Source organism: Mus caroli, chromosome 8, assembly GCF_900094665.2.
Source record: "Mus caroli chromosome 8, CAROLI_EIJ_v1.1, whole genome shotgun sequence".
Taxonomy (NCBI): Eukaryota; Metazoa; Chordata; class Mammalia; order Rodentia; family Muridae; genus Mus; species Mus caroli.
In genome coordinates, this window is record NC_034577.1 from 115,335,913 (window position 1) to 115,357,679 (window position 21,767).

The following is a 21,767-nucleotide window of genomic DNA, read 5'->3' on the forward strand; positions in this document are numbered from 1 at the left end:
GGTGTTGTGGTTAGCTCCAGCTGTTAACTTAACACAAACCTAGAGGCACTTGGGAAAAGGGAGCCTCAACCGAGGACTTGCCTAAATCTGATTGAACTGTGGTGTGTTTGTGGGCATTTTTTAAAGTCCCTAATTGGTGTAGGATAACGTAGGTCACAGGGGGAGGCACCATCCCTAGGAAGGGGGGCCTGGATTGCATAAAATGAGTAGCTGAATGTGACCAGGGAGGAAGCCATAAAGGGAATGGGGATGGATGGTGGGAGAACAGGAAGGGTGGTCGAAGTGGGGTGGGGTCCAGGCAGTGGTATTGATGATGAGCTGGGACACGCTGACACTTGTTCCAACCGCTGGGCTAGAGTCACAGTAGGAAACAGCTATGCTGTGGGAGAGAAGGACTGTTCAATGTGGATGCAGCATGCTTGCCTTCACAGAGCTCAAAGTACTGAGTCTTCCTCAGAGAGCCATGCTGGCCTGCAGTGACTGCAGGGGTGACCTGCTCTAGGGAAGGAGCCCACTGAGGTGGCAGGATGGCCCAGCTTGCTGGATCCGGGTGTGGGGTCTTCTGCCTCACGGCTCCAGCCTCATCGTTGACTTCTATCCAGGGTGCTGGACAACAGCGTCCACACCCAAAGGACCTCACAACAACAGCTTTCCGAGCATGCTTCAGACGCTCAGAGCCAGTGGGTCCCAGCTGCCAGAATTCAAGCTCCCAAAGGCCGGATGACTGTCACAGCGGTCTGCAGCTGACATTTGGGAACCACTTAGATAAATTACCTTAAGTGGTTCTTTTAAAAGACTTTGTTCTGCCTCCCATTTGCTGCCCCGAGGAGAGGTAAATTATAGTAATCTGTCCTGGTTCTCTCCAAGACAGAAAAGGTCTTGCGTCTCTAACCTTTACTCACCTCGGTAACATTTCTCCTGGAGTCCATATTCATCACTTGAATACTCCGTCCACTGAGAAGCGAGGCTGCAGGAGCTGTCGGGAGAGCCTTCTCATTGCGCTAATGCACATGACATGGGGCCAGTGCTCAGGTGCACTTGTGCCCTGGCCCTCTGAGGGGCGTGGCATCTCCTGTGTGGGCAAAAAGCACACCATGCTGCGACAGAAGAAACTGTAGTCCTTGGTGGCCTGGGTTTCATTTCCCATTAGTGGCTGAATGGAAATGGGTGAATTCTCAGATACATTTTAATCAGTCCTGAAATTACAGCAATGGTCACTTTAGAACAACCTCCTCTGAGTGAAGGATACAATGGAAGCATGTATGTGCTGCAAATGTGTGTCCATGCATGCACATGTGTGCATATATGAACACATGTTACTAATAAGTCTGAGGTATATATATATATATATGTGTGTGTGTGTGTTCCTCATCCTTAGATACTCATAATTTTTATTCCCATTTTTATTATACCTAAAGTGAGGCTGTGAGAACGGTGTTGTCTGTAAGTGGGACTTGGAGGACACACACGACAGAATCAACCGCCATACATGCTCTGTGAGGAGACAAGCAACAGAGTCAGCCAGCACACTTGCTCTGTGGGGACACAGGAACAGAGTCAGCCGGTACACGTGCTCTGTGCCATCTGGATCCTCCACCAGGTGCCCTCTCCCTCTGACCTTAGCTCTGTACAGCTCCTCATGGCAGACTGTGGCTGGAGCTCAGGGTAAAGCCAAAGTGAGAGTACTTCTTGTCTCCAGCTCAGATGCTGCACCTGTGGGGCTCCTTGCATCAAAGCTGAGTGGCCTGGAGACCTGCCTAAGGCTGCTCTGCTCTTGGCAGCACCGCACGCTGCACCATCTCCTTCCTGCCTTGTGTCGTCTGCCTCTCTTTATGTCCCTCATGCATGTTCATCTCCTCATCTTCCATCTGCTTCCTGGTCCCAGCCTAGCTGCATGAAGGAAGGCCTGTCCTCCATCCCTTTCTCTTTCTCTTTCTCTCTCTCTCTCTCTCTCTCTCTCTCTCTCTCTCTCTCTCTCTCTCTCTCTCTCCCTCTTTTTTTTTTTTTTTTGAGGTCTCACACCATAACCAAGACTGGCCTGAAATTTACTATGTAACTCAGGAGAGCCTCAAGTTCAAAGCAATCCTCCCAAGTGCCAGAATTACAATGTATAACCACACCAGCATCAATCTCTTTCATGGGGCCTTCATAATCTAACACCTCAACCCTATCACTTAGGAGACCGCTCATCATATGAAGGTGAGAGGCATCAACACCCAGGTTGCAGCCCAGACTCCAGCAATTACATCCGGACAGTCTGTGATAATCTTTGCTTCAGGTCCATAACTTTGATTCCACCTCTAGAGTCTTTCGTGCCACATAACACAACACAGGGAAAGTTTTAGGAACTAGACTGTGAATCCCACTGAGGTGGCCTCCCTGCCTGTCACAACCCTTATGGTGAAGAGCTATATCTGAGAGGACAGCTGCTTCAGTGTTGGAATGCCACGTAATTTAAATATAAAACAACGGGAACAGCCCAGTCTCATGTCAGGACAGTTTCCAAACTACTGCTTTTATGATGGGATGCAGTAGGCAGCCATTTAATGGCAGGGCCAGTGAGACGCTCATCAGGTGAGGGTGCTTGCAACCTCATGATCTGAGTCCAGTCCCCAGGAGCCTTGTGATGGAAGTCGAGAACTGACTTCCACAAGTTGTCCTCTGATGTCCACATATACGTGACACACGTGTGACCATACACAAACACACACACACACAATTTAAAAATAAATAAAAGAGAAACATAGCTGCATATGAGTATCTGTAGAACGAATGTTTCTGTACGTGATGCAAGAAAGTTTAAGTGCTATTTATCTAAAGAAAGACTATAGATTTATATTATAGGTAGTACATGTGGGCATATTTACAAGTGTTATGTTTGTCTGAGTTCTGTTGCCCGCAATATCCTCTCAGCATAGGAGAGCCATAAAGAAAACATGTTCACTTTGTGCGTGCTTCCAGGGGTCAGGGTTGAAGGGATGAATGTGGAGGTGTCTTTTGCCGGCAGAGTCCCCAAGACAGTGTAAAGCGTCACAGGGTAGGAGACAGGAAGCACTCCGGTGTATGTCTGGGTCTTGCTCCCTCTTCTGAGCCACATGGATTCAGTAGTGTTCCCCAACCAGGAAGCCTTTTGCTCTGATCGGCTCCCAGATGGAATCTCTACCTCTTAGAACCTCACTGGAGGGGGGCTGGGGGTTAGATGGCAGTACATGAAGCCCCAGACAACCAGACCAGAGCAAATGCACACACACTCTCAGGAAGAGACGCAAGCTGCCATTGCCTATAGTAGCTGTACAGGAGGACCACAGTGACGTGGCACACAGAGGCCCAGGTATGGGTCTGGCTACCCTGGTCCTGTCCTAGTCACACCCTTAAGAAGGGGATCCCTTTGTGCCTTAGACTCTCTCTCCCTCATTTGGCAGGTGGGAGGGCAATGCTGGCCTTATGACAACCCTCTCTCAGGCTTCTCAGAGAGTAAAATGGAGTGATATACAAATGGTTTTTAGAGTGGGACCTGGCACAGGGCCCAGCATGGTGTTTTTATGACAAGCTGTTCAAGAATAAATGGATGAACCAGAAGTGAGGGTCCACGCTTGTTAACCAAGCACTGAGGGGGTAGAGGCTGGAAGACCAGCAGTTCAAGGTCATCTTTAGCTTCATAGTGAGTTCGAGGCCAGCCTGGACTGCATAAGACTATCTCCAAAAACAGGATTAGCAGGACCCCCAAATACTACATAGATGGGATATAGATGGTACTGGTCCAGGTGAAAGATGGAGTCAGTTCTCGGTGCCCCACAAGTCCTCAAAGCAGGGTTAAGAAAGAAGTAGTGTAGGGTCCAAGTCTCCCTAGGTCCTCAGGAGTGAGGCTGTGGGGAGCTGGGCCCGGCCAGACATGATCTCCTCTCTCTGCATCTAGTGGTTCTTCTGTAGTCGCATCCATGGAAGGAAGCAGCCATCCCATAGAGGCAGCATGTCTAAGCCCTGTTGCTCATCCACAAGGGTACCCTTGGAGCCTGAGCAGCTGAGTGACAGACAGCCGCTGGGAGCCAGGGACGGTTCTGAGCTTTCTTTCCTTACGACCTGCGACCTCTGACCTCCCACATCTAGCCTCAGGTGTGAGAGCTGGAGCTGCCTCTACCAGGCCTTGACCCTGCCTCTCTCATCAGCAGCTGGGAAATATGTCAGGACCAATCCTCGCCAGTTGTCCCAGGAGCCCTGAGTCACTTTGGGCAGGAGCCATTTTCCAGCGCTCACCCTAACAGAAACACAAGAGGCTTTTCAGAGGGAGTTGTGATGAAATGCCAAGGCAAGCTCTAGGCCAGGATTCTGGGAAAGGAAAACTCAGACCTCCCCATGACTAACCGAACCGGAAGCCGAGGAAGGAAATAGTGAATTTGTACTAAATCTCTGCGCTTGGAGCCGACACCGAGCCCTTGTGTTATTCTCTACGCTGCCCTCGGCAGGCAGGCAGAGGGGGAATGGAGCCTGGAGAATTTCTCCTCCTCATTCCAGCTCCTGATTTCTTACATTTCTCCTAAAGGTCAGGCGCAATGATCAAGCCTCCCCCAGAAATATCTGCTTTCCACAGTGTCTGAAATGTCATTGCCAAAAATGAGAGAAGCCATGGACAGTGGGATCCTGGTGGCGGTCCGCCCACACAGACCCTGTCACAATCCTTGCAGAAGCAAATGCTGTGGTCCTCTCTGTAGGGTGTCTGCTTCCTTGCACCCCATCTTTTGACTACATATACTCATCAGGCCTGTGGTGAATTATTTATTGGGAGTGATGTGAGAGCAACATGAGTGTAAAGGGACATTACAGTTATAAACAGGTTTCCTCTGTGTAGCCTTGGCTGTCCTGGACCTCATTCTGTAGAACAGGCTGGCCTCGAACTCAGAGATCCACCTACCTCTGCCTCCCAACTGCTGGGATTTAAAGGTGTGTGCCACCACAGCCTAGCTTCTTTTCCCCTTTTAAGGACAGGCTGATTTCAAACTCACAAGCCTCCTGCATCAGTTTCTGGAGCACTAGGATTTCAGACCCGAGCCACCATGCTCTTTATAAATGTGCCAGTTCACTCATTACCTGCCAGGATGTAGTCAGCGGATACACAGATTCCAGGGAAGCCTGTATCCCAGGCAAGCAAGCTGAGGCTCAGCTTCCACATCTGGCTGCTGGTCCTGCCTGGCAGAGCCGAGAGAGAAGCTGGGCTTTGCTGATTCCCAGCTAACAGGCAGTATGGTGGTTAATATTCATTGCCGGCTTTACGAAGGTTTAGGATCACCATGGTAACTACCTGTGGGCATGTCTGTAAGGGTGAGCATCAGCCATCATTTTCTGCTTCCTGATCGTAGATGCAATGGGACCAACCGCCTCAAGCCCCTCCACCATACCTTCACCCCCATGAGTGACTGTGTCCTCTCAAACTGGGAGCCCGAATATAACCTTCCTTCCTCAACTTACCTTCTTCAAGGGTTTGATCATAGCGACAAGAAAAGTGACCAATATAAACGGGGCTGCAACACTGAGGGCTAGCCCTGCCTTCGTGCACTGACCAAAGGCTAGCCCTAGCGTCACGGGAACTCTATATATGATTCATAACCCAGCCTGTTTCAGACCGAAGTCTCCTGCCCCAGCTCAGGGAACACATGGCTCATGCCCACCTCTGCTGCCCGGTGCCCCTAGAGCCCTCGGATAGATGGTCTGGAAGAGTTAACTCGGCTTCCAACACTCAACGCCTGAGGAGCCATTTGAGAAGCTGCTTCCTCTTGAAGGATGAGCAATGGCCAACGCTATTTTTGGTCCCCTTCCCAATGTTTGCCCAGCATTAGTAAATCACTGCTGTTTATCCTGGGTTTCCGCTGCTGTTGTCTTTGGAAGCTCTGGGTTGTGGATTAGATAGAAGGCGACAGGAGCCTGTGTCCAGGGGGTGCCATATGCAATGCCAACTGTCGAGACCAGTGGGCAGCCCTCTGGGCTCAGACTCCTGCTCTGAGGAGGCTTGTCCACCAAGAGTGACTCCAGCTCTCACTGGGGATCATACCGGTAAGTGACACAGCCTTTACTTCTGTGTTTCACAATATTCACTTTGGTTTGTCTAGGGAGGTACAGTTTATGGTAAGAACGCAGTCTTGCCTGGCACTGACTTGCTCATTTTAGAACCAGGTTGCTTTTCTTGTCAAACCCTGGTTACTGCTGCTGTGGCCTTTGGTACTCGGTGTCCCTGAGCTCCATACATGGCAGGTGCTGTGAGTTTTATGCCCACGACCCAGTCTAGGCACCTGATGCTCTGAACTGACTTATTCAGAATTCCAGACTTAGCAAATGTCTGATCTAAGAGAGTTGAATTTTAGAGTCAACATAGCCAGACCAGGCTCTAGACTAGTGATCACTACAAAACATCCTCTGTGTCTTCTGTTGGAACATTCATAACAAAACCCTGCAGGCCAGTGGGGTTTGGTCAACAGACATCCTCACTGTCCTGAGAGCTGGAAGTCCAAGGCCTACAGGTGAGAAGGCTGGTTTCCTCTCAGGCTGGTGACTGCCCTCTAATACCCTGGGACACTGTTCCTCTCTGTGTGTGTTTGTATCCTGATCTCTTCCAATGAGAACCCCAGTCACCCTGGATTAGGGGTACCCCAAGGACCTCACACTAGCAGACAATTCCTGCAAAGACCCCGCCTCCAAATACAGTCACATTCTGAGCTCCTGAAGGCTCAAGCATGCGAACCTCAGGGAGACATCATTCAGCCCATAACACCCCATTTCTCAGATGGTGAAACTGAGGCAAAGAGCACACAAATCACACAGTGTTTTGACCCAAGCAAACAGTCCCAAGTGTCTACTGTTCACCTCTACCCCGTTGTGCCAGGCTGTCACACTGGGCCATGGCACTCACTCATCCTGAGACTGCAATGCTGGACATCAGGAAATGAATGAGCAGAGACTCAAAGGTGCAGGAACAGAGCCAGTTCAGTGTCTCTACCCAAGGCTAGAAAATGAACAAAGAATCTCAGGAGGCCATCTGTCTGATCTGAGGCAGGAAGGAGAGAAGGTTCGAGAAGACAAGGCTCTCTGGGTCAGGTCTCTCCTGGGAGCTCTCTGCACTCTCTTCCTTCCCTATGCACTACGCTCTTCTGTTAGGCACTTGGCTGAATTAAAGCAGAGACCCAGAAGTGCCATTGGGAAGTCACTGCAGAGTAGAAGCTATCATTTCATGAAGAAGACCCCGAGCCTGTCTGAGGGTTCTGTGTGAACCACTTGTTAAAGTGCTATGACTAAATCTGGGATGATGCCTTCTCCCAGGGCCCACAGGAGCAGGAGGAGGGGGAGAAGCAGGGCCAGTGACCCTCCGTGTGTGAGGAGATGACATCCAGCTGCAGTCTCAGGTCTTGACTTGAACTGCAGCTGCCCAAGGACCAGGGCCAACAGAGGACCCAGAAACACCATCTGAGCTATGCTGTGGTCCATCCCCCATCAGGGACATGGCCAAATACCCAGAGGCTTAAATTCCAAACTGATTTCATCTCTCCAGTGGTTTGCGAAAGCTGGGTTAGAGAAGAAATAAAGACGTCATTTCAGATGAATGGGGGTGGGGAGTGGGTCTTAAGGAGGCCTCAGAGGCTGGCTTTACCATCTCCAGCTTCACGGCTGCACTGGGGGCTCAGACAACTTGGCTGTGGACCAGATGATCTGTGTTTCTGGTCGTAGGGACTCAGGATGGAGGAACTGCAGCTCCACAAGAAAGATGAGGCAGTCTAAACTGTTTACCCCTAACGACTATGTGGGACCTTGTTATGCCCCAGACTAGACAAAATGGGTCCTGGCTTGGGGTGCAGACGGACTTTAACTACCTATACCCATAGCTGACAATGCTTTACCTCACAGGGGAGCCTTATTCCAGGTCCAGAAAACAAAGCTGACACAAACTTTTCATCGCTGCACCTGCCTCTAGCACTGAGAGAACTAAGTAAGGTCAGGTTTGTATACAAAGTAGCCCAGGGCTAGTGCCCTGCCCAGTCAGAGCTGCTCAGGTTACTACAGCTTTGTGTTCTACAAGAAAGCAACCAGGCTCAAGGCCTTCCTGGTTTCAAGTTCTAAACAGCTTGTCAGACTCAAGTGTTGGGAAAGCACAGCTGCAGCAAGTGCAGGCAGGCTTTTCCTGCACTCTTCCCATGATGCTCTGAAAGCTGTCTCTCGGTGATACAGCACCAAGCATCCACCGCACACTCTGGGCAGGATGGAGCTGACAGCATGGTCTTTTCCTACTCTTACCAAAGCCCTCACAGGAACTGAACAAAACTGGGGCCCCGTGTCTACTGCACAAGGTGAGCTGCCCGAGAGCAGACTGCACTGCTCCAAACACAAACAATTGGGGGGTCCAGGGAGGGGTCTGAGTCGGACGGCTGTGCTTTCGGGAGTTTTCGTTTGGTTGGTTTTGGATTTTGTCTTTTAGCCGGGGAGCTGCCTTGGACTATTTGCTCTGTGATCTCATTTAGTGTCCTTGTTAGTTTCTGTCAGCCTGATACAAGCTAGGAATCATCTGAGAAGAGTTCCCCCTTCTCAGGAGACAGACATGGGGATGAAGGTCTCAATTGACAAAATGTCTCCATCATATTGGCCTGGGGCATGATCTTGATTAAATGGTTGATATGGGAGGGTCCAACCCACATGGACAGTACCACCTCTGGGCAGGTTGTATAAGGAAGCAAGCTGAGCAAGCCATGGGGAGCAAGCCAGTGAGCAACATCCCCCCTCCACGGTTTCTGCTCCAAGTCCTGCCTTAGCTTCCTGAAATGACTGGATTGTAAGCTGGAAAGTGAAAAACACCTCTTCCCTCCCACATTGCTTCCAGGCATGGACTCTTATCACAGTGATAGAAAACAGACTAAACACTTAGTTTTTGTTTTTGTCTTTCTCTGCACCCAAAGCTTGATGCGTTTGGGCAAACACTGTACACCGAGCTGACGTCCCAGCCCCTCCCCCCAAGCTATCCTTGCTACAGGTGACAAGACAGTAAAGGCAGGTGGCCCCCCTTCTGCAGTAAAGTCTGGGTGCTTCAGAGAGACCTGGAGGAGACCCCTGAAGACTGGCTTTCCAGAGAAGCCAAGTGGAATGGAAAGACAAGAGAGAACTTCAGAGTCTTAGCAAGGTTTGCTAAACCCCGACACTACAACTGGGATCTCCAGCGGAGCAAGAGGATTAGGAGACAGACATGGGCAGAAGGGGCTGAGGATGGGTTTGAGTGTGATCATTTGGGAGAAATATAGATGCTTTCCTTCCCACAGCTGATTCAGTGCCTATGTAACACCCACAAAGCCCTGGGCTCCGTCTGCAGCACTATACGAACTTGATACGGTGGTGTATGTCTGTAATTCCAGTATTTAGGGATGGAAGCAGGAAGATCAGGAGTTCAAGGTCATCCTAAGCTTCACCGTGATTTCAAGGTCAGCCAGAGCTGCATGACAAAACCCCACTAATAGCTTACAGAATACAAGTTTGAAGCCTCTGTCTGGTGACACAAGACTGTAATCCCAGCTATGCAAGAGGCAGGGGTTAAAGGCTCCTGCGGTGAAGGTTTGTGTGGGATACATAGTGAGTTTGGGCGGGCGGCTTAGGGAGATGGTCTTGAAATAAACAGTAGAGGGCTGAGGATAGCCCAGTGGGAGAGCATTTGGCTAGCATGAGTGGGTCCTGAATTCAATCTCCAGTATGGAAAGAGAAAAGAGCAAGAGTCGACTCCTCACAGCAGACTGGTGTCCCAGATGGATGCTAGGCTGGCTCAGCATCTGGTATGGCTGTTTCCTGCTCACAGACAGTGCCTACTTGATGGTTCTCGCATGGCAGGACGAGGGCAGGGAGCTCTCTGAAGTCTTTCTTATGAACACTAACCAGTTCACAGGGCTCCATTCTTCAGACTGCCCAAACGTCCCTACCTGCTCATACTATTACTTTGGAGGGGACTTTCTGATGTGAATTATCTCTGGGGGAGGCAATATTCAGTGACTGGCATCTGCCTCCCACAGCAGCTTATGAAGGTGACCCCTGGCTTGCAGCTCAATAACTCTCTCAGCGTGACTTCTGTTCATTAGCCCTCGTCCTCACACCACTAGGACTGCACTGGCCTCTTTCCTCTTGTCGTTTTAGCTTCTTTCTTGAGATCCAGATGCATCCCTCAGTGTCTGCACCATCATTTACTGCTACAGAACAGACCTGTAAAATGCAGGAAAGGTCTGTGAATGCCAGGCTCTGAAAAATGGGCCCTAGGAACTAGTCAGGGTGGCCAAGCGGTGGCAAAGATCTGTCTGCATGGAGACCACTGGTCAGCTAGTTTTCTGAGATGTAAAATGGGGGTCAAAATAGCATCTGGTTAGCAGGTTGGGATGAAGAGATGGGTGGTACATTTAAAGGCACGGTACCTAATCGCCAGGAAACGGAGTCAGTATTGTTACACTGTTGGTTGGAGAAAACACAGCTCCCAACACGGCTTGTCCATGCCTTAGGGAAGAGTAGCACCCACAGCCTGTATTTCTGATCTGGAGACAAGTATAGAATGCCCATATGCTCCGGGAGGATGGAGCGGGCCTGTGTGTCTCCTATCCCTAACCCTGGCAGCTCCTTGAAAACTCTTCAATATATGTATTTCTCTAATACATAGACACTTGGGACCAGCATGAGCCTGGCAGGTACTGAAGGCAGGAGGAGGTAAGTTCATGTGGATGGATGGTCCATGTGGCTGGGGTGGGAGGTGGGGGGATGCAGAGATGTAAGTAGGAGATGCAGCATGCCCGGCTCTCTGTAGTGACTGAGACCAGGAAGTAAGGTCGCCATGCATGCAGAGGTTGCTAGTTACTTTTCAAGTTTCTGTCTGTCTGTCTGTCTGTCTTCCTTTCCTTTCTCTTTCTTTCATTCTTCCTTTACTTTCTTTTCTTCTTTCTTTCTTTCTTTCTTTCTTTCTTTCTTTCTTTTTCACTTTCTTTCTTTCTTTCTTCCTTCCTTCCTTTCTTCCTTCCTTCCTTTCTTCCTTCCTTTCTTTCTTCCTTCCTTTCTTTCTTTCTTTCTTTCTTTCTTTCTTTCTTTCTTTCTTTCTTTCTTTCACAGTACCACAGATCTGGAGACTGAACCTAGGGTTTTATTCTAGCCAACAATCTACCCCTGAGCTGTATCCCCAGCCCCTTCTTTTTCTTTTTAAGGTGAGCTCTGTCTAAGTTATTCAGGCTAGCCTTGAACTTACAATCCTCCTGACTTAGCCTCCCAAGGAGCTGAGAGTACATTTTTGATTATTTTAGCTTTAATTGCTCAATTTTAAGTTGGAAAGATAATACAAGCTTCTGGTAGAAATTCAGCAAACACATAAAAGGTAAGCAAAAAACATTCTCACCCCAGATCTTTACCCTGGAGCCCCTATGTGTGATTCCTTGGTTTCCCTCTAAATATCCCATGCATGTAAAAGCCCAGATACTCATTTTTCTTTACCTGAAATAAATCCCCACCATATGTAAGTGCTTTTTTCTCCCTTAAAAAAGCATGTCCCAGCGACAGACAAATAGAGATGTAGCCGGTTCCTCTGACAGCCTAGCAAGAATCACTGCGTGGTTGCACCACAGGCTGCGTGAATGTCTCTTGCTGACCCCATAGCACTATTTCAGGGTCTGCTATGATAAACAGCCCCTTGAGAGCCATTGTGATACATGGATGCCTTTGCTTCTGCAAACACGTCAGACAGAGAAAAGCCTTGGAACAGCTTCATCACAGCCATGTCCTGTAAGATTTTGACAGAGATTGCTAAATTGCTCTGCAAACACATTGCATCAATCCAGGCTCCCGCCAACAGTGCAGGGCTGTGTGGGTTTTCTCTTGAGAGCAGCGCTCGGAAGTAGACGCTGCTTTAAACTTTGCCAGCTGTGTGAAAGCACTTCAGATTGGTAGCTCCAGTGCCTCCTGATCGAAACATCCTTTCAAAGGGAGATGGCCTTGTCTCATTTTCTATATTGGTCTGGAAGAGTTGGATGCTGAAAAGGGTTCTCATCACTCAAAAAGAGTGGACTAGAACCCCTTTTTGGATTCCTTGTGTCAGGTGTTCTCTGACCTGGCTCCTCATTTGGGTCATGGAAGAGTTACTAAGGCATATGTATCCCTGGGCTTCCTTCTAGGTTCCTGCCCCATGGGTTAGGGCACCAAGATCTGAGGGTATCTTGGGTTTGAGTTTTGTTTCTGTAAGTTTTGAGACAGGGTCTCTATCAACCTCGTAGATAGGTGAGGATGGCCTTGAACTCCCGATCCCCCTGTTGTGATCATAGTGTATGTTATCATCAGCTCTTCAGGCTTCTCTGTAGAAGTCCCCAGGGGATTCCTTGGTGCCCAGCTTACCAACTATCAACATATCCAATGTAATGGTTACAAGGAAGGGTTTGAGTTGTCAAGCTTCCAACAGTCTCTTGTGCCCCACCCCCATGCTATCTCAGAAAGAGGGCCCATGAGACTGAGTGGAGCAAGGGCCAGGCCAGGTGGACCCACTCACTAGACCTAAGCTCAGAGATGGTAAGTGTTCAGCTCAGGTGTTCCCTGTCTCCTGGCCACCTCTCCCTTTTCAGGTGGGGAATTCCAGGCTCTGGCTCAGGACAGATAGAGGTGACACTCCTCTTTCCTTAGGGCATCTTCAGGTGGCCTTGGCCTCAGTTTCTGTTCCGCCCTAAACCAAGTTCTTTCAAGAGAAAGCCAAGTGTTCTGGTGGTGGGGAGGAAGCTAGTTTCTCTAGACCCAGCTGGGACCCTTTCTTCCTGATCATCCTGGTCTGTTTTGTATCCATCCCATGTAGGCGTGAGCTGCAGATGTGGATTAAATCCATTGTTTATAACTGAGTTCACTTCCCATCGCGTACCCTCTTCAGAAGGCAGCATGGCCTACGGAAGTCTCCTTCTCTGCTGAGGTCAGCGATGGGGTAAGTCCCTACGAGCTGGACAGTGGTCTAGCCTCCCTCTCTGGCTCAGAAAGGAGAGTCTTTCCCAGCAGGGGCCTGATGACAGGGTAGGGATGTTTCATAACTGAAAACCCTTCTTAAACACTGTTTATAAGTCATGCCTCTTTGGGCTCAATGAGCTGGGGCCACTGGTGTTGCGTAATCGCCCCCAGGAGCACTGTGGAGCTCAGCCTATGTATGAAGATGAACCGAAGGAAGAAAAGACCAAATGTAAACTTATAAGTAAAACTGATTTTTGGATTGTAAAACGTACTTTCGAAGCTTCTGGCATTATAGGCACATCTGGGACAACCCAAACTTCTGCATCTCTAAATTTTTTATTTAATTTTAAGTGTCTGTGTGTGTGTGTGTGTGTGTTCATGGGCCACTACTGGGTCCCCTGGGAGATTACTCAGGGTTCTTAATTGCTGGGGAGGTGGATTAAAATCCACATCTTCCTAAATTGGGAGAGCATTCCAGTTTACCACAATCTCTCATGCCAGGATTTCAACACAGGTGGCTAAATTGCTCGGCAAACACTTTGTATCAACTTGAAAGGGTCTTTTCTTTAGACTGATACTTTTTCTCCGAAGCTAAGGCTCAAGTTGGCTGCAAACTACCCTCCACCCCATTGGTAGGTAGTGATCCTGATGTCTCTTAGGGACAAACCATGTGTACTAACCCTCCTAGGTGTCCCTTTCAGGGCTATGGTTCCATAACCTTCTGGCTTACCACACTGTATCATTATAGCCTTATTGGTGGATGGGAGTTAAAGACAGGTTCTTGGGATCTGAGGCCAGGCTCAGACTAGCCAAGCATGACTTTCGTTATCTCATCCCCCTGTTTCTATCTACCACATGCTGGGATTCCGGGAGTGCACCACCATGCCTCACTTGTGCAGTTCTGGTTAGACTCAGGCCTGCAGCCTGCCAACTGTGATACAGCTCAGCCTCACTCCTATTATACCTCTTAGAATAGAAAAACAAGAGGAAGCAATGGAGTGTCAGAGATGGTAAATGAATTCAGACTGATTCTCATCTTCACCCCTGGGCGCCTCCATGGCAGCCCAGGAGCCCAAGCTCCCCTCTGATTGACCAGGCTGATTTTAAGACTAGAAACTCATCTACCCACCATGCTCTAGTCGCCCCAACCCTCTGTGCTTCATCCTTTCTCTCCATCACAGAAATCATCCCACAGTGTAGGAAACCTTTTAGCTGCTCATGGGTACCTTTTATAAGGCAGACATTCAGGGCCTGCATCACTCCACACTGGCATGTAAGACGTGCCAGCGCACCTTGAATGATAACAAATATTTGTTCAATGACTGCACAGCAAGAACGCTGCCCAAGCTCTGTCTATGTTTGCTTTCCCCGGGGAAGATTGCTATCTCTTCACGCCTCTGCTCACCAATGCCCCTTCCAACCCTCCTTTCCTCCAGTATTTCTCTGCTGGTCATGATTGTGATTGTGGTTGTTGCTGCTGCTGTTGTTAGTGGTGGCTTTGTCTTGTTTGCATCAAACTTGCTGTAGTCTGGTATCATCTGAGAAGAGGGACCCACAAATAGGAAAATGCCCCTATCAGATTGTCTGTGGGCATGTCTGTGGGACATTTTCTTGATTGATTAATGTGGAAAGGCCCAGCCCACTGTAGGGTGAGCCACCCCTGGGAAGGTGGTTCTGGGTTGTGTAAGAAAGCAGGCTGAGCAAGCCAGGAGAAGCAAGCCAGTAAGCAGCACCCCTCATGGCCGCTGCCTGCTGCCGCCACTGCTTATCTTCCTGCCTCCAGGCTCCCTGCCCTGAGCTCCTGCCTGGACTTCCCTCCATGGTGAACTATAAACCTTAAGCTGAAACGCACCTAGATTGATTTTGGTCATCGTCTTTACCCCAACATCAGGAAGCAAAGCCCCCACCCCCTCCCCGCTAACCCCTGAGTTCAATTCCTGACTCTTGGAATTCATTTTCCCATTTTCCCTTAGCAGAAATTTGTTTTTGCTTTTATGTGTCTGAGAAAAACAAAAACAACAAAACAAAACAAAAAAAGTCATTTTCCTCTGATTTGTTTATTGAAACAGGGTCTTACTTCGTAGCCCAGAAATACTGTCTCCAAACCCAGTTATTCTCCTGCCTGAACCTCCCACGTACTGGGATTGTCTACCAGCAACCACCCCAGCCTGGCTCTCTCTGGTTCTTGTACAGTGTTTGTAAGCAGAGGTCATGAGGCTATCAGTTGTTCTGAATGGCTTCTCCTGTATAAAGGAGCTTATGGTCACAGAGGTAGACCAGAGTGACCAGCTGCCTTCCTCTGTAACCCCATTGCTAGAAGCCAGCCTGGCTCTGGAACTTTCCCAGGCTCCTGGCTCTGAACTCAGCAGCATGCTGTGCACAGCCTTTCAATGCACACTTCATATGCAGCTTCATTCACAGGGGCCAGCAGCCACTGTGAGCAGATGGGAGGGCTTGCCCGCTCTCCTTGGTGTGTCTTCAAAGGCAGCGACTCTGCTCCTCCAGAGAGAGCAGCTTCCCCTCAGAGTGAGCCACAGCATGTGGCTCAGGCCCTTACCATCCTTCACTTCTCACTCCTCTTTTCTTCTTGCCAGCTTCTATTCAGAGGCTTCAAGCGCGTGGTATGTTTTCTTGCTTCGAAGCCGGTCTGATGCTCTTCTTGTTGCTATGACAACTGGCACAAGCAACTTGAGGAAGGAAGAGCTTGTTTCAGCTCACAGTTTGAAGGGTCGATCCGCTACAGCAGAGAAGGCATGGTGGAAGAAACATGGGACAGTGAAGTGGAAGTTTCAGGTTGTGTCACGTGATGCAGATTCACGTGGTGTTTTGCCAAGGTAAGACCTGTGGGAGAACGCATACTGTTTGGAGAGAGTATAAGTAGGACTCAACAGATAGTAATGGGGTGCTTGCATAGCGAGCCTTGCAATGCTTTGTTGGTCTCCAGTCTTCGCTGAGCAGAGAAGCATGGCAGAGAACTTCTCTGTGCAACCCAGGTCTGGTCCCTCCCACTGACTCCTGCTGATTCACAGAGGTTTGATAGCTTCTGCTGGATCGTGGTGCCACTGTTGATCTGTGTTTAGTATCCTGACACTGCTGAAGTGAGCTGCTGGTATCCTGACAACAAAGTTGGAACCACCCCCCAAAGAACTACTTCTAAATAGTCCTATTTACCATCTTTTCTCCCCTAGCTTTAGATGGTGGGCTAAAAGGAGGGTCAAAGCATTTGAGAACCTCTATTAAAGAAGGTTTTGAAAAATCTAAGCCCAAAGGGCAGTTGGTCAGAGTGTATCTGCAGTCACGAAGCAGAGATGAGTGCCGGCTCTTGGCTTTGCTCTCTCCTTTTGGTTCCTGGGCATCAGATCATGGAATGGTGTCATTCATGTTTAGGGTGGGATTTCCCACCTCAGTAAACTCACTTTAGAAACCTCCTCCCCAGAGGTTGGTCTCCTAGGTGCTTCTAGATCCTGTCAAGTTGGCAATCAATAGAAATCACCATAAGGCATTTGCTCCTATATCCAATATGGGTCAGATATTCAATAGCTCTCTGTGGAGCAAATCATTTCCAGAATGAATGAATGAATGAATGAATGAATGAATGAATGATGGAAGCTTGCCTGAAGACCTCCTTCCTCATTTCACAGAGAGTGCATGCTTTCTCTTCCTCCAGGTTTTATCATCTCTTCCTTGTATGGCTAGGTTAACTACCCAGGACAGTCTATATTCTAGGGGCTTTCCCAGCATGCTGCATCATGACTGATCTATCTGTTCCACAACTGCTTGCTGTAGAACCATTCTCCCCTTAAGTACCATGAGGAGTGTGGACATTACTCTAGAGCTACAGTGAGCTTGGCCTCACAGTATCTGCAAGGGGTCTCTTTAGCAACAGGAATGGGAGTGGAATTGATTTCCCATCAGCCCTGGTTGCACTGGAGGCTGCTATAGGGAGCTGATGATGAGACCAACCTGCAGAGGCAAAACTCACTTCCACCCCATGGGCCAGACAGGAGTGTCACCAGGACAGTTCAGTTTGTCCTGTACTGGCGGTGAGATATAACTCTCAGGTCTGCCTGTAGGGTCTCTCTGGAGAAGCCCCTGAGTTGGAGGACTGAGGGAAGAAACTTACCCTCATTGATACGGTAGTGTCTAGTTCCCAGGGCCCAGCTGGAACACAAAGGGAAAAGTGGGGTAAACATACTTTCTGTGCTGGAGCTGGGACCCCTGGTGTGAGCTCCTGGCACAGGCAGCACTGGCACCCTGGCCACCAGCCCCCACATCACACATTCTCTGGGCTTCCACCCTGAGAAGGATGTGGAGGGGCTTCTTAGCCTCTGTCCTTGTGAGCCAGCCCCTGTGACAGAGTCCTTCCGCAAACCTATGCATTTCTCTTGCTCATTGCTTCTCTGAAAAATTCTTTTGATAAATGTGGTCACTTGATCCAAGGCCCAGCTTTCCCACCAGGACCTCCTGGTCTCTTCTTCTGTCAGAGCAAGTTCTGGTCAGCAAGCGATGCTCGTCCCTCCTTGATGACTGAGCCGCAAACAGCACGTTCTTTGTCTGCCCAAGTTAACTCCACCTCCCCTTCTCTCCAAGAGCTTGCTCCCAGCAAGCAGTAATTATTAGACTTTTCAAAACTAGTAATTATTCTAATAAACATATTTTATTCTTGTGCATGCTTTATGCACAGGGTGGAACTCCTGGCTTTCCGTATTTATCAATTATTTGCCTGTGTTAAGTTTTAAATTAAATTACATTTATACCATTAGTCAGGTGGAAGGCAGAATAAATTGGCTGCTGCAGGAGCATCTTCGGTATAGATTGCGAGACAGCTAGATGAAGTATGGATGGAGCCCGGGTGGAGCAGGGAGGGAGCACTGCTGGAGTACAGATGGACCAGGGATGGAGCAGGAATGGAACACAGGTGGAACACAGCTAGAGCACGGGTGGAGCAGGGAGGGAGCACTGATGGAGCACGGGTGGAGTATGGGTGGAGCAGGAATGAAGGGATCTAAGAACGGTGTTCCATTCCATTATGCTGGCTTTCAGCTGTCACTCCTAACTGAAGATTCACCATTATTTTTGTCTGTCACCTTTTGGAAACTGCAGCTCAAGACTGGTGACCCAAGAGTCTAGTGTCCTCTAGAGAGACCTTTCTTCAGTTATGCTTTGTTTAATTTATTTAAAGGCAAGGACTTATGTGGCCTAGGCTGGCTGAAAACTCACCGTGTAGCTGAGGTTGGCTTTGAACGCCTGATTTTCCTACCTCCACCTCCCGAGGGCTGTGACTGTGGGGTGGGGTGGGGTGGGGCACACCATGTCAGCTTCTTAGGGTTTAATCTAAAATTTCCATCTTAAGTGTCTGGCTTTTAGCTGACAGTGCCACTTTGGGAAGTTTAAGAAACTTTGAAAGGTGTGGCCTCCCTGGAGGAAGCAGGCCATGAGAGGCAGTGGGCTTCTGATTGCATCTGTCCCCCTCCCTTACTTTGGGTCAATCTCCTCCTGATCCAGTCTGTGAGGAGGGAGCAGCTCTGTCACACAGTTGTCCGCCATGATGTCCTACCCCAGCAGTTGGGGCGAAGCAGCCGTAGACCAATCCCTCTGGAATCGTGAGCCAGAATAAATCTTCCTCCACTACGTTGTTTTAGGCATGTCTTGTCCCATTGCTCAAGTTCGACATAGAAAATTATAGTTTAGGTTAGTTCATCCTATCCCTCCTCAACTACCCACCCACTCCTAACCTCCCAAGTATCTACTTTCATATTTATACACTACCACGAATGGCACTACCATGGGCCATGCACATTGTGAAGACGAGAAATCGCCTGTGTTGGTGGGGGGCAGAGTATACCAGAAGAAAGACTAAATCTGGTTCAGTTTATGTTCAGCAGACTACAGGATCCACTGGGAGTATAGGCTTCAAGCCAAGGCCCAATGCTGCAGGGATACAAAGTCAGCTATCAGAGCTGCAGGTGAGACATCTAGGGGTTTGTCCTATGAAAGCAGAGATGAGCTAAAATACATACATACAGACAGACAGACAAGGGCATTGTTTATAAGCAAGCAAATAGGAGCCACTGAATTTAAAAAACTGTGTTATATAAGGAATGCAAGATTTATGACAGATGCTACAAAAAGCATCACAAGATGTGGGTCTGCCAGTGCACCTGGGAGGCAAACACAGGGTTCTGAGGTCAGGCTTGGTTACAGGATAGACGGTCTCAAAAGAGGCGAGGCAGCCACCAGGCATGGTAGTAGGTACTTCTAAGTCTCAACACTCAGGAGGCTGAAGCAGAAAGCCTGCCAGGAGCTTCAGGCCAGCCTGGGCTATACAGAGAAATCCTATAAATCTAAACTAAACTAAACAACTAAAATCTTAAGCCACCCAGCAATCAAGAAGTCAAAAAAAAAGAAGCAAGCCAGAAAGCTGTTTAGAGAATGAACTCAAATATTCACAAACCAGGGAGTATACGCTTAAAGGTCCAAACAGCTACACTTAAAAATCATCAAAGGCTGGGCAGTGGTGGCACACGCCTTTAATCCCAGCACTTGGGAGGCAGAGGCAAGCGGATTTCTGAGTTCAAGGCCAGCCTGGTCTACAAAGTGAGTTCCAGGACAGCCAGGGCTATACAGAGAAACCCTGTCTCGAAAACAAACAAACAAACAAAAAATTCATCAAAGGTGGCCAGGCAGTGCTTGGGAAGCAGAGGCAGGCAGATCTTTATGAGTTCAAGGCCAGAGCAAGTTCTAGGACAGCAAGGACACAGAAAAACCCTGCCTTGAAAAGCCAAAGAAAGACAGACAGATGATAGATAGATAGATAGATAGATAGATAGATAGATAGAATAAAATTACAAGCTACCACAGGAGTCCTTGGCCAGTGAATGCGTCTGTAACTTTCATTTCCTTTTGAGTAGTCCCCATTTTCCAAATTCTCACAGTACACATATATTGCTTTTTTAAAAAAGACTTATTTATTTTTATGTGTATGAATGTTTTGTCTGCATGTGTGTCTATGCATCACATGTGTGCAGGTCCTGCAAAGGCCAGAAAAGTTTTTCTAGAACTTGAGTTAAAGATGGTTAGGAGCTGCCATGTGGGGGCTGAGTTCTCTGCAAGTCATCTTAACTGCTGAGCCATCTTTCCTGTCCCGTATATTGCTTTTTAATATAAGAAAATTGGGGAACTGGCAGTGAGTGTGTTTGCCACACAAGCCTGACTGCTGGAGTTAAAGTCCCAGAACCCATATAAAGATCGGAAGAGAAAACCTATTCCACAAAACTGTCCTGACCTCTGCATATGCACTGGTGAGTGCCTGCCCTTATTTCTCTCTGCCTGTCCTTCTCACAAACAGTAATAATAATTAATAAAATAAAGTTTAATATTATAAATGTGCACTGGTGGTTTTGTGTGTTGACACAAGCTGGAGTTATCACAGAGAAAGGAGCCTCCCTTGAGGAAATGCCTCCATGAGATCCAGCGGTAAGGCATTTTCTCAATTAGTGATCAAGGGTGGGAGGGCCCCTTGTGGGTGGTGCCATCCCTGGGCTGGTAGTCTTGGATTCTATAAGAAAGCAGGCTGAGCAAGCCAGGGGAAGCAAGCCAGTAACCAGCATCCCTCCATGGCCTCTGCATCAGCTCCTGCTTCCTGACCTGCTTGAGTTCCAGTCCTGACTTCCTTTGGTGATGATCAGCAATGTGGAAGTGTAAGCTGAATAAACCCTTTCCTCACTAACTTGCTTCTTGGTCATGATGTTTTGTGCAGGAATAGAAACCCTGACTAAGACAAAATGTTAAAGTTCTTTCATTGGTACCCTTAACAGCATTAATAAAGCGACCAGGAAGAGGGGTCGCTATGGCCATGTGGTCAGTGTATCAGGATCTCAGGCATTTTGTGTTGTTTTGATGTTGTCATGTTAATTATTTTGCTTATAGGATAAGAATTTAAAGTATTTCAGAATTTAAAGTAACTTAAAATAAGCTAGGTCAGGCCAGGCCATTTGATACACTGCAATCCCATCTACTCAGAGGCTAAGGCAGGAGTATTGTAAAGTTGAGCCTTGCCAAGGCTGCAGAGTGACCTCAAGCCAGTCTGGACATCTTAGTGAGACCCCATCTCAAATAAAAGGTGAAATAGGGCTAGGGATGTAGGTGAAAGGTGCAGTGTTTGCCTGCTGTGTACAAAACCCTAGCTCAATCCTCAGCACTGATGGATGGATAAATGACAGTTGGACAGATGGACTGATGGATGGATGGATGAATAGACAGAGAGTTGGACAGATGGACCTTTTGAGCACTAGGGCTTCCATCTCTTTAGGTGGGGATGGGAGAGCCTCCAGCACAGTGGTTAGAAAGGGCAGCTACTCCATCCAGGGCATTCTCTGCCCACGTGGTGTGTAAGGCATCGTATCTGCAGCTGTGGACATGGTGAGGGAGAGACTGTGTCTTATTGTAACTTTCTCCCTGGTTCATAAAACCCCGCTGTCATGCAGAAACGGCATTAAATTATTAAAGAGTGAGCCTGCGAAGCGAAAGGAAGGGCTTATGGACACCTCTGTGACTATTAAATCCACTTTGCTCTGGGCTGTGACTTTATTTTCTTAAATTCATGGTGACACGCTGCTCTGAATCATACAGGAGAGCTGCCACCCTGCTCTATGATGTCGCTCTTCTGGGTTTGTAAATACGTGGGGTCTGCGGGAGAAGGAATGGAAGAGAGGGGAGGCTGGGTGGCCCAGAAGCAAGCAAGAGGGTGGGCGATCCTCAGACTGCATCTCAAGAGGCTACAGTGGGAGACAGAGGATGCAGTGCAG

General features: G+C 48.6%; 1 pseudogene; it reads right to left on the reverse strand.

Moving 5' to 3' along the window:
* LOC110300923 overlaps positions 1-18,507 on the reverse strand; it is a 49,689-nt pseudogene extending 31,182 nt beyond the window's left edge.
* Positions 18,508-21,767: the final 3,260 nt, after the last annotated feature.